The sequence below is a fragment of the Bison bison genome, unplaced genomic scaffold (assembly GCF_000754665.1).
Source record: "Bison bison bison isolate TAMUID 2011002044 unplaced genomic scaffold, Bison_UMD1.0 scf7180017864472, whole genome shotgun sequence".
In the NCBI taxonomy this organism is placed as follows: Eukaryota; Metazoa; Chordata; class Mammalia; order Artiodactyla; family Bovidae; genus Bison; species Bison bison.
In genome coordinates, this window is record NW_011495033.1 from 9,168,871 (window position 1) to 9,180,877 (window position 12,007).

A 12,007-nucleotide genomic window follows, 5' to 3' on the forward strand; every position below is an offset into this window, starting at 1 on the left:
CAGATGGTAAAGAATCCACCTGCAGTGCAGGAGACCTGGGTTCTGAGTTGGGAAGATCCCCTGGAGAAGGGAACAGCTACCCACTCCAGTATTCTGGCCTGGAGAATTTCATGGACAGAGGAGCCTGGCAGTCCATGGGGTCACACACGACTGAGTGACTTTCACTTTCACTCTAAGGGACAGGAAGATATCTGCTTATCTTGCTGAATTTTTGTTCTCCACCCAGTTCAGTAATTTTCCACTGTAGCTTCACTAATTACTTTGGAGAAAATGAATGTTAGACTCCAAAACTCAAAACTTCGAACATGCAGGGAGAGGTCAGGATGGGATCTTTATTATTATTTGACTGTAGATTCTGCAGTGTTTTATATTCACAGTAGTGCCAAGAATCTGGGACGACAAAACACAGATTGTACCAGAGGCCCAGGATATATGGGGGGAAAGTTCCAAAACAGGAGACAAACACATTGTCTTAATACTTTCCAGATAATTGGAAAGAATTTTTTATAAAATTAAAAGATCAAAGTTGCCCAAGCCCTTGGTACTGAAAGTCAAGCAGTTCTAGAAGGCTTATGATAGAATCAGTACTCTCCTGTCCCACCCCTCTTTCTGCTCCTAGAAGTGATCACTTTAATGTTTCTTTTGGATACACTTTTCTGTAGGTGCAGTTTTGGGTTTCAAATGGATGTTATCTATTTACTTCCTGAAGATTTAGTTCAGTTACACTTCCTCCTGCCTTCCCCTCCCCACATCCTGCCAGTGTGCCTTTATCACCATTCTGGGCTGGAACAATCTTCCGTGTGTACCTTATTCTGACTCTTTTCACAGCTGTGCTAGATGATATTCTGTGTGTACATTTCATTTCCTGTACAATGTTCTTTGCTTTGCTCAGAATTTATAATCATCTTACTTTTTGTCTGTTTAATTTTAGAATTATCTAATTTATCTCCAAATTCTCTGCCTCATACAGGGAAACTTTTTGTTGGTGCTGTTAATCAAATGCATCAATTATACTATCAATTAACATCAATTTCTTTCTTTTTTTTTTTTTAACCTCAATTTCTATCCTTAGGACATATTTCCCCCGAGCCCTTTCCCCTGGGATCCTACCTGGGGCCTCTCTGGGCTCACTGCTGGGTTCTCCCTTCATGTACATCCTGTTTTTGTTTGTTTTGCTTTTCCCCGGGGCTATAACCTTATTTCCTCGATCAAGCTGCTGCAGAAGTATTGGGTGGTAACAAGGTCAGGGCAATGTTTCTGGCACCAAAGTTTCCCTGTAGGTGCTTTGAAAGTCTCTCCAATCCATTTAGTCTTAATTTTCTCGGTTTATACTTTGATGAAGCAAAATCTCTAATATTTTTAGGAAAAAAATTGCCTATCACCAAATTATTGTTTTTTCTTTAAGCCTGAAGGGATAAGAGACGGTGATATAGTCTGCTGGGGTGCTCTGACAAACAAGACTCAAGACCTACTATGCATGGAAGAGAGCTTTCAGTTTGAACACAGTTACTTTACCAATGAACTAACATAAAATCGATTTAAACTAAAGGTTGCAATACATGGGGAAAAACTTTAATGCTTTGAAGGCTAGATGTCTCAGATGGGACGTTTTCCCCCCTAGTAGTTCCGCTACACTTTTTTTATTTGGCCATGTTGCACAGTTTGTGGGATCTTAGCTCCCCAACCAGGAAACTGAACCCAGGCTCTTGGCAGTGAAAGTGTGGAGTCCCAACCAGTGGCCCACCAGGGAAGTCCCTGTTGTTGTTTTCATGGGACTTTTTCTAAATAATCTTCAAGCACCCTTTAGTACACAAGTCACAAATATGACTTTTCACAAAGGATGTTTCCATTAGACAAGTGTATGTGATTGTGAGAGTTTTGGTCTTCATTTACATATAGACTCTGAGAATCCAACCACCCCACCGTGATATCCTGACACCTGCTACCTTCTTCTGAACCAGCCTTGTCAAGGTCGCTGATAATGTACAGATTGCTCTATACAGCTCACCAATGTTAATATACTGCTGTGCTCCTTACCAGGCACTTGACACCCCACCTGGAAACACCTGCATCCCTGGGCTTCCCTGATATAACTCTCACAGTATCCTGTTTATTTTTAAAACTGTGTTAAAAAAAAAAAAAACTACATAAAAGTTTCCATCTTAAAGGGTACAGTTCATTAGTGTTAAGTTATTCAAGATTGTTGCAAATAGAGCGCAGCTTTTTCATTTTGCAGAACTGAAACTCTACCCATTAAGTAACTGTGACTCATTTCTCCCTTCCTCCCCAGCCCCTGGCAATCACTCTGCTCCTTTCTGTCTCTATGAATTTGAGTACTCCAGGTACGTTGTGTAAGCAGAATCATACAGCATTTGTCTTTTTATGACTGGCTTATTTCCCTTAGCATAATGTCAAGGTTCATCATGCTGGAGCACGTGCCGGGACTTTCTTCCTTTCTAAAGCTGAATAATATTCCATTGTATATATTTACCACATTTTTGTTATTCATTCGTCTGTTGATGGACATCTGGGTGTCCACTTCTAACTCCTGGTTTTTGTACACGGTGCTGCTATGAACATTAGTGTGCAAACACCTCTTCAAGATTCTGTTTTCAACTCTTATGGGTGTATACCCAGAAGTGGGATTGCTGGATCCCATGGTAGTTTTCACTTTTTGAGGAACTTGCATACTGATTTCCACAGGACTGTACCATTTTACATCATGAGAGATGCTGGGCTGGAGGAAGCACAAGCTGGAATCAAGATTGCCGGGAGAAATATCAATAACCTCAGATATGCAGATGACACCCCTCTTATGGCAGAAAGTGAAGAACTAAAGAGCCTCTTGATGAAAGTGAAAGAGGAGAGTGAACAAGCTGGCTTAAAGCTCAACATTCAGAAAACTAAGATCATGGCATCCGGTCCCATCACTTCATGGCAAATAAATGGGGAAATAGTGGAAACAGTGGCTGATTTTATTTTGGGGGGCTTCAAAATCACTGCAGATGGTGATTGCAGTCATGAAATTAAAAGACGCTTACTCCTTGGAAGGAAAGTTGTGACCAACCTAGACAGCATACTAAAAAGCAGAGACATTACTTTGCCAACAAAGATCTGACTAGTTAAGGCTATAGTTTTTCCAGTAGTCATATATGGATGTGAGAGTTGGACTATAAAGAAAGCTGAGCACCAAAGAATTGATGCTTTTTAACTGTGGTGCTGGAGAAGACTCTTGAGAATCCCTTGGACTGCAAGGAGATCCAACCAGTCCATCCTAAAGGAGATCAGTCCTGAGTGTTCATTGGAAGGACTGATGGCTGAAGCTGAAACTCCAATACTTTGGCCACCTGATGCGAAGAACTGACTCATTTGAAAAGACCCTGATGCTGGGAAAGATTGAGGGTAAAAGGAGAAGGGGATGACAGAGGATGAGATGATTGGATGGCATCACCAACTCAATGGACATGAGTTTGGGTAAACTCCAGGAGTTGGTGATGGACAGGGAGGCCTGGCATGCTGTGGTTCATGCGGTCACAAAGAGTCGGACACGACTGAGCGACTGAACTGAACTGTTCCATTTTATGATCTCACAAACAGTGCAGTAGGGTTCCAATTTCTCCCCATCTTCACCAACACTTGTATTTATTTTTTTCTTATAGTATCTTTCTAACGAGTGTGAGAAAATACTGCCTTGTGGTTTTGATTTCCATTTCTCTGTTGCTCTGATGATTAGTGATATGGAACATCTTTTCATACATTTGTTAGCCATCTATTATCACCTCTGGAGAAACGTCCATTCAAGTCCTTTGACCACTTTTGAATCAGGTTATCTGATGTTTTCTGTTAAGTTGCAGACTGTCTCTATATATTCTGGATATTAACCCCTTATCAGATATATGGTTTGCAAACATTTTCTCCCAGTCTGTAGGCTGTCCTTCCACTGTGGTGTCCCTTCATGCACAAGTTTTAGAGTTTGATGTTGGTCCCATTTGTCTGGTGTCGCTTTTGTGGCTGTCCTGTTCATTTTATTTCCTAAGTATGTCCCTGAGTGCTCGAGTCTCTTCTCCCCTGCCTCTGGTCTAGTCTACATCACCGCCTCTCAACCAAACGCTGCAATGACCCTCCCCCCTTTCCTTTTAGTCTTAATTCCCCACACCTTCCCTCCACCCTGAGTTAATAATATGACACTTTAAAGTGCAGACTGGAACATGTCTTTTTCTCACCTGAAGATCTTCATAATGGCATAACCCATTGCTTCAGAAGCCCGTTGGTCCAAAAGACAATGGATCTTAAGGGTAGAAAAATGCATCTTGAACAAATGAATTGTTTTTACATGTATGTTCTCTCTGAATACTGTTAGATCTTTGGTGACAGAATCGGGTTTGGCATATAGCAGTTATTCAGTAGATTTGCTGAATGAAGTGAAGGAGAAAACGGTTGCTGAGTGTTCCTAAGATTACTGTCGTTAGGCCAACAACTATTTACTAAATCACAATGTGCAGGGCTGTGTGCTGTCTTCTTTCAGCGATACAAAACTTCTCTTTCCTTAAAACTTACAATGCATTCATTTATTCACCAAATATTTATTGAGCACCTACTATGTGGCCATTACGATGGCAATGATGGGGATACAGTGCTGTACAATATACCTGACCTCATGGAGCTTTTGATTTAGTGGGGAAGACACCCATGAAAACAAGTTCATAATTATTTAATTAGAGTTCTTGTAAGGGTTATTAGTGAAAAGCACAGGAATCTATGAGAACATTTTATAGAGTGTCCTAAGAGAAGGGGACGACAGAAGATGAGATGGCTGGATGGCATCACTGACTCGATGGACGTGAGTCTGGGTGAACTCCGGGAGTTGGTGATGGACAGGGAGGCCTGGCGTGCTGCGATTCATGGGGTCGCAGAGAGTGGGACACAACTGAGCGACTGAACTGAACTGAACTGAAATCTAGAGTTAAGGATGAGTAATGTGGAGAGGGGTAGGGTGGGGGAATCGGACATATACACTGCTAAGTATAGCAAAAGTATGTGACAAGTTCTGTTAGAACTTCAAGCAAAGCACTAATGAGCCTTAGAGAAAGGAGAATCATACTGACAGAGAAACGTATTCAAGATCCTAAACAACTCTTCTTCAGTGGTGAATCTCTGGGCATGGAGCAAAAGCGTGCAGCGCAGGCAGTAGGCCAGACAAACAAGAGAATGCATGTTTGTCCAGTGCACTCTTCACACTTCTCCAAGCATCACTTGGGAGCTTCTCAGAAACGTGGACTCTCAGGCCCAATTCCAAAACCACTGAGTCAGGACTTGCAGGTCTAACAAGATCCCCAGGTGATTCAGGCAGATCTGACAGATACCAGAGTGAATGAAGTTGTCACATCAGAAGACTATAACACATTTGGCACCTCCACCAAGAGGAGGTTCTGTTGTGAAGCAGTGTGCCACCGAGTGCTTTTTTTTTTTTTTTTTGATCTTTATCAGCTATAGCACACAAAGGAAGTGCATTTGCTAGGCAAAGTTAGTTTCTTTATCTTTATTTGTTTCATTATGTGCCTCACATGTATCTCATTTATTTTTTTTTTGGGGGGGGGCTTTCCGGTGCGAACCGGAAAGCCTGCTAGACAAATTCTAAAAGAGCTGTAACACTTATCTCATTTATTTTTAAATGAATACACTTAATTTTTAGAGCTGTTTTAAATTCATAGCAAAACTGAGCAGAAAATACAGAGTATGTTGTGTCACCACACACAGAAACCTCTTCCCATTATAGGTTTTCCGCCCCACGGTGGTACATTTCTTACAATCCACGAACCTACACGGCCACATAGGCATCACTCAAGGTCCACAGATGACGTTAGGGTCCACTCTTGTAGTTGAACCGTCTGTGGGTCTCAACAAACATATAATGACATATATCCATCATTACAGTATTAGACACAGTGGTTTTACTGCCCTAAAAATCCTCTGAGGTAGGTTCTTCATCTGTAACAGGTACAGCACATGCAGAAGTCACTGGTGGGTAAAGTCAGTTTTCATTTCAGAGAAAATTTCATACATTTTTTCAACTGGGGATGAGACGGACCCTGTTTTGAATAAAAGGAAGCAGGTGAGCTCAGAGGAAAGAGGGCCAAGGAAGGGAGAATCTATTTCAAACTCGGCTACTTGTGCTACCTTATAAGCCTGGTCCTTTTTGTTCATCAACTTTCAACCATTGCTCTTTCAAATCTGATATTACCTTGGAATTATTTTCTTCTCCTTGAAGCAGTTCAGAAGTCAAAGTTTCACTCACCTTCAATCCAGTTATACAATGAATCAAGTTCATTTGCTTTGGCTTTTTGAAACTCATTTTTAAAATGAGTACTTTGTAAAGTGAATTTCTGACTGTATTTCTTCACACTTGCAAGTGTGAAGTATTTTTGTGTGTGTGTGAGCATTCATTATGTATTATATATTTTAGCTGAGTTTTTATTTTCAGCTTTTTTTCAAAAGTTCTTCAAGTTTAAGTCTTAATTCAAGGTACAAGGAGCACTAACATGCACATGTCCCTACCACATTCCCTGTGTTCATGGATAGTTCATTCAATCTCCCGACTCTGAGAGGTAGGTCTGTATTGTCTATGCTGAAGAAAGTGAAGCTCAAAGAAGTCAAATAACTTTCCCATCACTTCCAAGGGCCAGAAATAGTCTGACTCCAAGGACCACAGTCTTTCCACTGCAGCAAACTGTTTAGTGCTTACAGATCCCATTTTAAGGAGTTCCTACAAACCAGTAAGTTATGTATTTGCTGAAGATGCTATCTGCTATATAACGCGTGTCTTTCTTTCCCTTGCAAAGGAATTTTCCTTACAAAGGAACTTCTTGTGTGGTGGACAACCAACCAGCCCCCAATGCTACCTAGCTATCCTAGGGAAGAATTATGAGGGTTTGTAACAAAGCAGATTTAAGAAGAATACAAACGATACCCAACTGGAGGACTCAAAAAGGAAACTGCAATATACAAAAAGTGTTAGTTGCTCAATCGTGTCTGACTGTTTGTGACCCCATGGACTGTAGCCCACAGGCTCCAAAAGCTCATGGAATTTTCCAGGCAAGAATACTGCAGTGGGTAGCCATTTCTTTCTTCAGGCGATCTTCCTGACCCTGGGATTAAACCCAGCCTCCTGCATTGCAAGCGATTCTTTACTATCTGAGCCACCAAGGAAGCCCGAAACATACAGTGTTTATGTTAATAGTATTCTGAACCAATTTTTCACTAAAACCTTCTACTGTAACAAAGTATTAAAATTTGTTTACAAAGTTCCCACTGCTGCTGAATCTAATCAGTTCAACTGCTTTTAAAGTTAACATGAGGAAAATGAGCTCTCACAATGCCCAAAGGTCATCACGTTTATACCTTAATACTAAGTCATCCAAAACTCTTGGGAATATATACTTGACAACTCATTCATACAACAGTAAAAGGCATTTTTTCCTCACTAAAAAAAATCCATAAATTGATGTTATAGTCCTGACTTGGAAGCATCTTTACACTTAAACATGAAAAAATACAATGGGTATAAAATAATGTTTTCATACAGAACTGTGTTTGTATGTGTGTTTTCAGAAAATTAACTGATACATCACTATCTCTCCTAAAATGTGTGTTTCCAAGATTTTGTGAGAGGTAGAAGGAGTTTTCATCGTTCACATTTCACCTAAGAATTTGATTTCCCAATTATTTTGCTAGTAGAAAATGACAGATACTTTAAAATTAGAGAATGACCTGAAAATTCATTAAAAGAGCAAAATAAACACTTAAAACTGTCAACTGAAATTGAAGAAGATAATGAAAGTAACATTCCTCCTTAGGTTATGAGAAATGTGCTATATTAGTCACTTGTCTAATTAATAATAATTAGTAATTATTTCAGTAATTAATAATAACAATAATACAACCACCATGGCAACTTTAATAACAATACACTGTAGCTATCATCTACTGGGTACCTACTGTGTGCAAGGTGCTTAGACCCATTATCTCTTTTCAGTTCTACCACAGCCCTATGAAGGAAGCATCTCTAGATAAGCAACACAAGGGGCTTAAAGAGAGATTAGCTTGCCCACGTCCTGTCCACGTGCAACTCCAGCTTAGTCTGGCTCAAGCCTATACTCATAAGCACAGCTACCTTGTCTTTTTTATAGTTAGCCTTAAAACATGCTTTTTTGAAAACTTTCAAAAGGAAAAATGTGTACTGTGGGCAATCTGTTTACATCAGTGACTCCCAGTAGGCTACATGTTCGTGGTTCTGGGCAGGTTCCTCTCTTGAATCTGGGCTGGGTTCAAGACTGGCTTTAAGCAACATGAGATAGAAATGATGCTCTGTCAGGTCTGGGCCTCAGTCTTAAGAAGTCTGGCAGCTTCTGCTTTTGTGCTCTTGAGAGATCTGAACTGTCACATAACAAGGATGGCTACCCACCTGCAGAGCCCCCATGGAGCAAGAAAAAGGCCCAGCCAAGCCAGTGCTCCCACTGCTTCTTGCCCCGACCCAGGACCTCCATGGCACCAACAGTGTGAGTGCAAAGCTCTGTCTTGGATGCTCCAGCCCAGGCCGCTTTCCACCTCCTTTAAAATATGTGCCTTCATGACTTTGGGGTAACAATGGAGAGCAGCAGCAGAACCGCCCAGCTGAGGCCCACTCAACTGACAGAATTCCAAGCAGACAGACTGGTTCTAATTTAATCCACTAATTTTGAGGGTGCTTTGTTACATAACAGTAACTGAAATAAAAATTCACACCTGGAACTGAGGTACTGATGGAGCAAAAAGTCAAGAACGTGAGTCCCTGGCTTTGAGTCCAGATGAGGCTTAAAGCTGTCAAAATGATTTCCTGGCGGTCACAGAACCAGGAAAAGGCCGAGTTAGGACTTGAATCTAGGTCTCTCTCTCTTCTCATAACACTTCATTATCTTAAGCCAAAAGACCACTTCTCCCCGGTGCTGAGCAAAAGCAATTGTAGTCCTCAATGTCGGTGTCACACAGGATTCACTTCAGCATTTACTTTTTTTTCTTTACTTGCATAATGCTACACTTTCCTCAAGGAAATCATATGATTCCTGAAGACAGGAAGTGGTTCTTTCTGTCTTTTGTATTTCACATAGTAGGTAGAAAACCTGGAAACCAACACAACATTGTAAATCAATTACACTTAAATAAAAATTTTTAGGAAAAAAAAATAAAAGAGACCTAGGGGTCAAAAAAAAAGAAGAAAATATGGGGACACCAAACCGTCCCCAGCCCCTATGCATTTTGCATCAGCTGCATAAGGCTGTTCACCACTCTCCATGTAGTTAGGGATCTCTGAACCTATGAAGAGTGTTCTTAGTGTCTCTGATTCTGCGCTCTCTTTGTTCACCTAAGAATTCCTCACCCTTCAAGGCTTGCCATGCCCTCCTTCAAGGGATCTTCCCAACCAGGAATCAAACCCAGGTCTCCTGCATTTCAGGCGAATTCTTTACCAGCTTATCTACCAGGGAAGCCCCAGAATACCGGAGTGTGTAGCCTATCCCATCTCCAGGGGATCTTCTCCACCCAGGAATCGAACTGGGGTCTCCTGCACTGCAGGCGAATTCTTTACCAGCTGAGTTACCAGGGAAGCCCCGTTTTCTAGATTATTTTAAAGCAAATCCTAGGCAGTATATCATTTTACTTATATACATGACAGCAAATATCTTCACCAGATAAGACTGTCACAAGTTTTGCTTTGTTACTTTTTTTTTTTTTTCAAAAAATCACAATCCAAATAAGGTCCACACATTGCATTTAGTTGATAGGTGACTTCAGTTCAGTTCAGTTCAGTCACTCAGTCGTGTCCAACTCTGCAACCCCATGAATTGCAGCACGCCAGGCCTGCCTGTCCATCACCAACTCCCAGAGTTCACTCAAACTCACGTCCATCGAGTTGGTGATGCCATCCAGCCATCTCATCCTCTGTCGTCCCCTTCTCCTCCTGCCCCCAATCCCTCCCAGCATCAGAGTCTTTTCCAATGAGGCAACTCTTCACATGACTTAAGTCTCTCTTAATCTATAGCTTGAATCCTCCCTTTTCCCCCAAGTTACTTGCCTGTTGAATTTCCTACATTCATGATCCAGTTGATTGCCTCCTCGTGGTACTGTTTAATTTCTTCCTTGACTCCTGTGTTTCACCTAACCCGGCAATTAGACCTATAGGACCGAATACTCTTAGGTTCACTGATGCGTTTGTCTGTTGAGGGGGAGGCTGTTTGCCAGAATACCTCCTAGGCAGTGCTGCACATTTGCATGTACATGATGCCTCATAATCACCTCTGATTGGTGAGTTGACTGAGATGCTGTCATTCTGATTCATCTATTATAAAGTTTCCCATCAACCTTTCACCTAGTGAAGTGGTTGGTCCTCAGCCTTGGCTGCATATTTGAAATCATCCGGGGACCTTTACAGTCAACTCAGAGGTTCTTATTTACTTGGTCTGGAGTGCAGCCTACACAGTGAGACTTTTTATGTTTTTAGTATGTATTTGGCTGTGCTGGGTCTTAGTTGCGGCACTCGGGATCTTTGCTGTTGGTTGGAGGATCTAGTTCCCTGATCAGGGATTGAACCCAGGTCCCTTGCATTGGGAATGTGGAGTCTTAGTCCCTGAACCATCAGGGAAGTCCCCACACTGAGATTTTTAAACAGTTTTCCTGGGCAGTCAAGGTATAGAACCACTATCCTTGTAGTTACAGCATTCACTGGTGATTGTTACCTAGATCCATCATTTCATTAAAATATGCCCTTGGGATATCCTACTATTTGTGACAATATGGATGAAACTTCAGGGCATTATGCTAGGTGAGGTGTGTCAGACAGAGGTAGACAAATACTGCAAGATATTACTGATATGTGGACTCTAAAAAGCTAAAGTCATAAAACAGAGACAAGAATAGTGGTTACCAGGGATGGGGAGGTGGGGGCAAAGACAGTATCTTTCTAAAATACTATCAAAAATGACATTAATCCCATGTTTTAATGAAAACTTATATATTTCCAACAAAAATTTTAGTGAGAAGAGTGACTTTCTTTCATAATTCTCCAAAGCCCTGATATCTGGTTTAAGAGAAGATAGCTAGATTTTTGTATCTGCTTCTGTATTATGTCTGTTAAATATCAAATATCATGAAACCCCTGGAAAACTTCATTGTATATTTGTGAAAAAATGAGAGTGACGAGGTAAATAATGTCTTGGTATGAAAACGAAATTAGTTTTGACCTAATGGCTCCTCTGAAAAGGTCTTGGTTCCTGAGACAACATCATGAGAACTGTTTTTAAATGTCCTATTTCTCTCATAAGATACTGTGGAATCATTGTGATCCTTTGCTGAACGGGAGAATGTGTCAGTTAATGACAATGGTACCACAGTCTGAATCACAATTTTAGCTTCCAATGGCTTCTATATCAAATTACCACAAACTTATAGGCTTAAAGCAATGTAAATTTATTACCATACAGTTCTCGGGATGAGGAGTCCAAAATGGGTCTCACTAGCTAAAATCAAGATGTCAGTAGGACAGCATTCCTTTCTGGAGGCTTTAGGGGAGATTACACTTCTGGCTCTTCCAGCTTCTAGGTTGCCAGTATTCCCTTGTTGTGGCCACGTTCCGGGAAACAAACTCACTCAGAAGGACAATGCAGATAGTGGAGTGCAGTTTATTAAACCAGAGGGCCCAAGGCAGAGTCTTCTCTTAGCCAAGGACTCCAACCAGTTTTTGTGAAAACCTTGTATACCCTAAGTGTTCATCTTCGAACCCACCTCCCCAAATTCTCTGAAACTAGTCTGAACAAAGGAAAAGAAAGATACAATCAAAGTTAACCCGTGATTCATATGCCTTAAACCCGTGATTGTATGCCTTAAGCCTAGGTAGTTAACAGTGGACAATTATCAATAGGCCTGTGGTCATACCCCAATAAGCATAAAAGAATGTATGATTCTATTCAGTTACACAGAT

At 41.1% G+C, this 12,007-nt stretch overlaps 1 long non-coding RNA gene across 1 annotated transcript; it reads right to left on the reverse strand.

Moving 5' to 3' along the window:
* Positions 1-5,557: 5,557 nt before the first annotated feature.
* On the reverse strand, positions 5,558-10,241 carry LOC105004007. The gene is made up of 3 exons (XR_827175.1): positions 10,106-10,241; positions 8,782-9,155; positions 5,558-6,089 (listed from the first exon to the last, which is right to left on the reverse strand). It is a non-coding gene; the product is annotated as an uncharacterized LOC105004007 (long non-coding RNA).
* Positions 10,242-12,007: the final 1,766 nt, after the last annotated feature.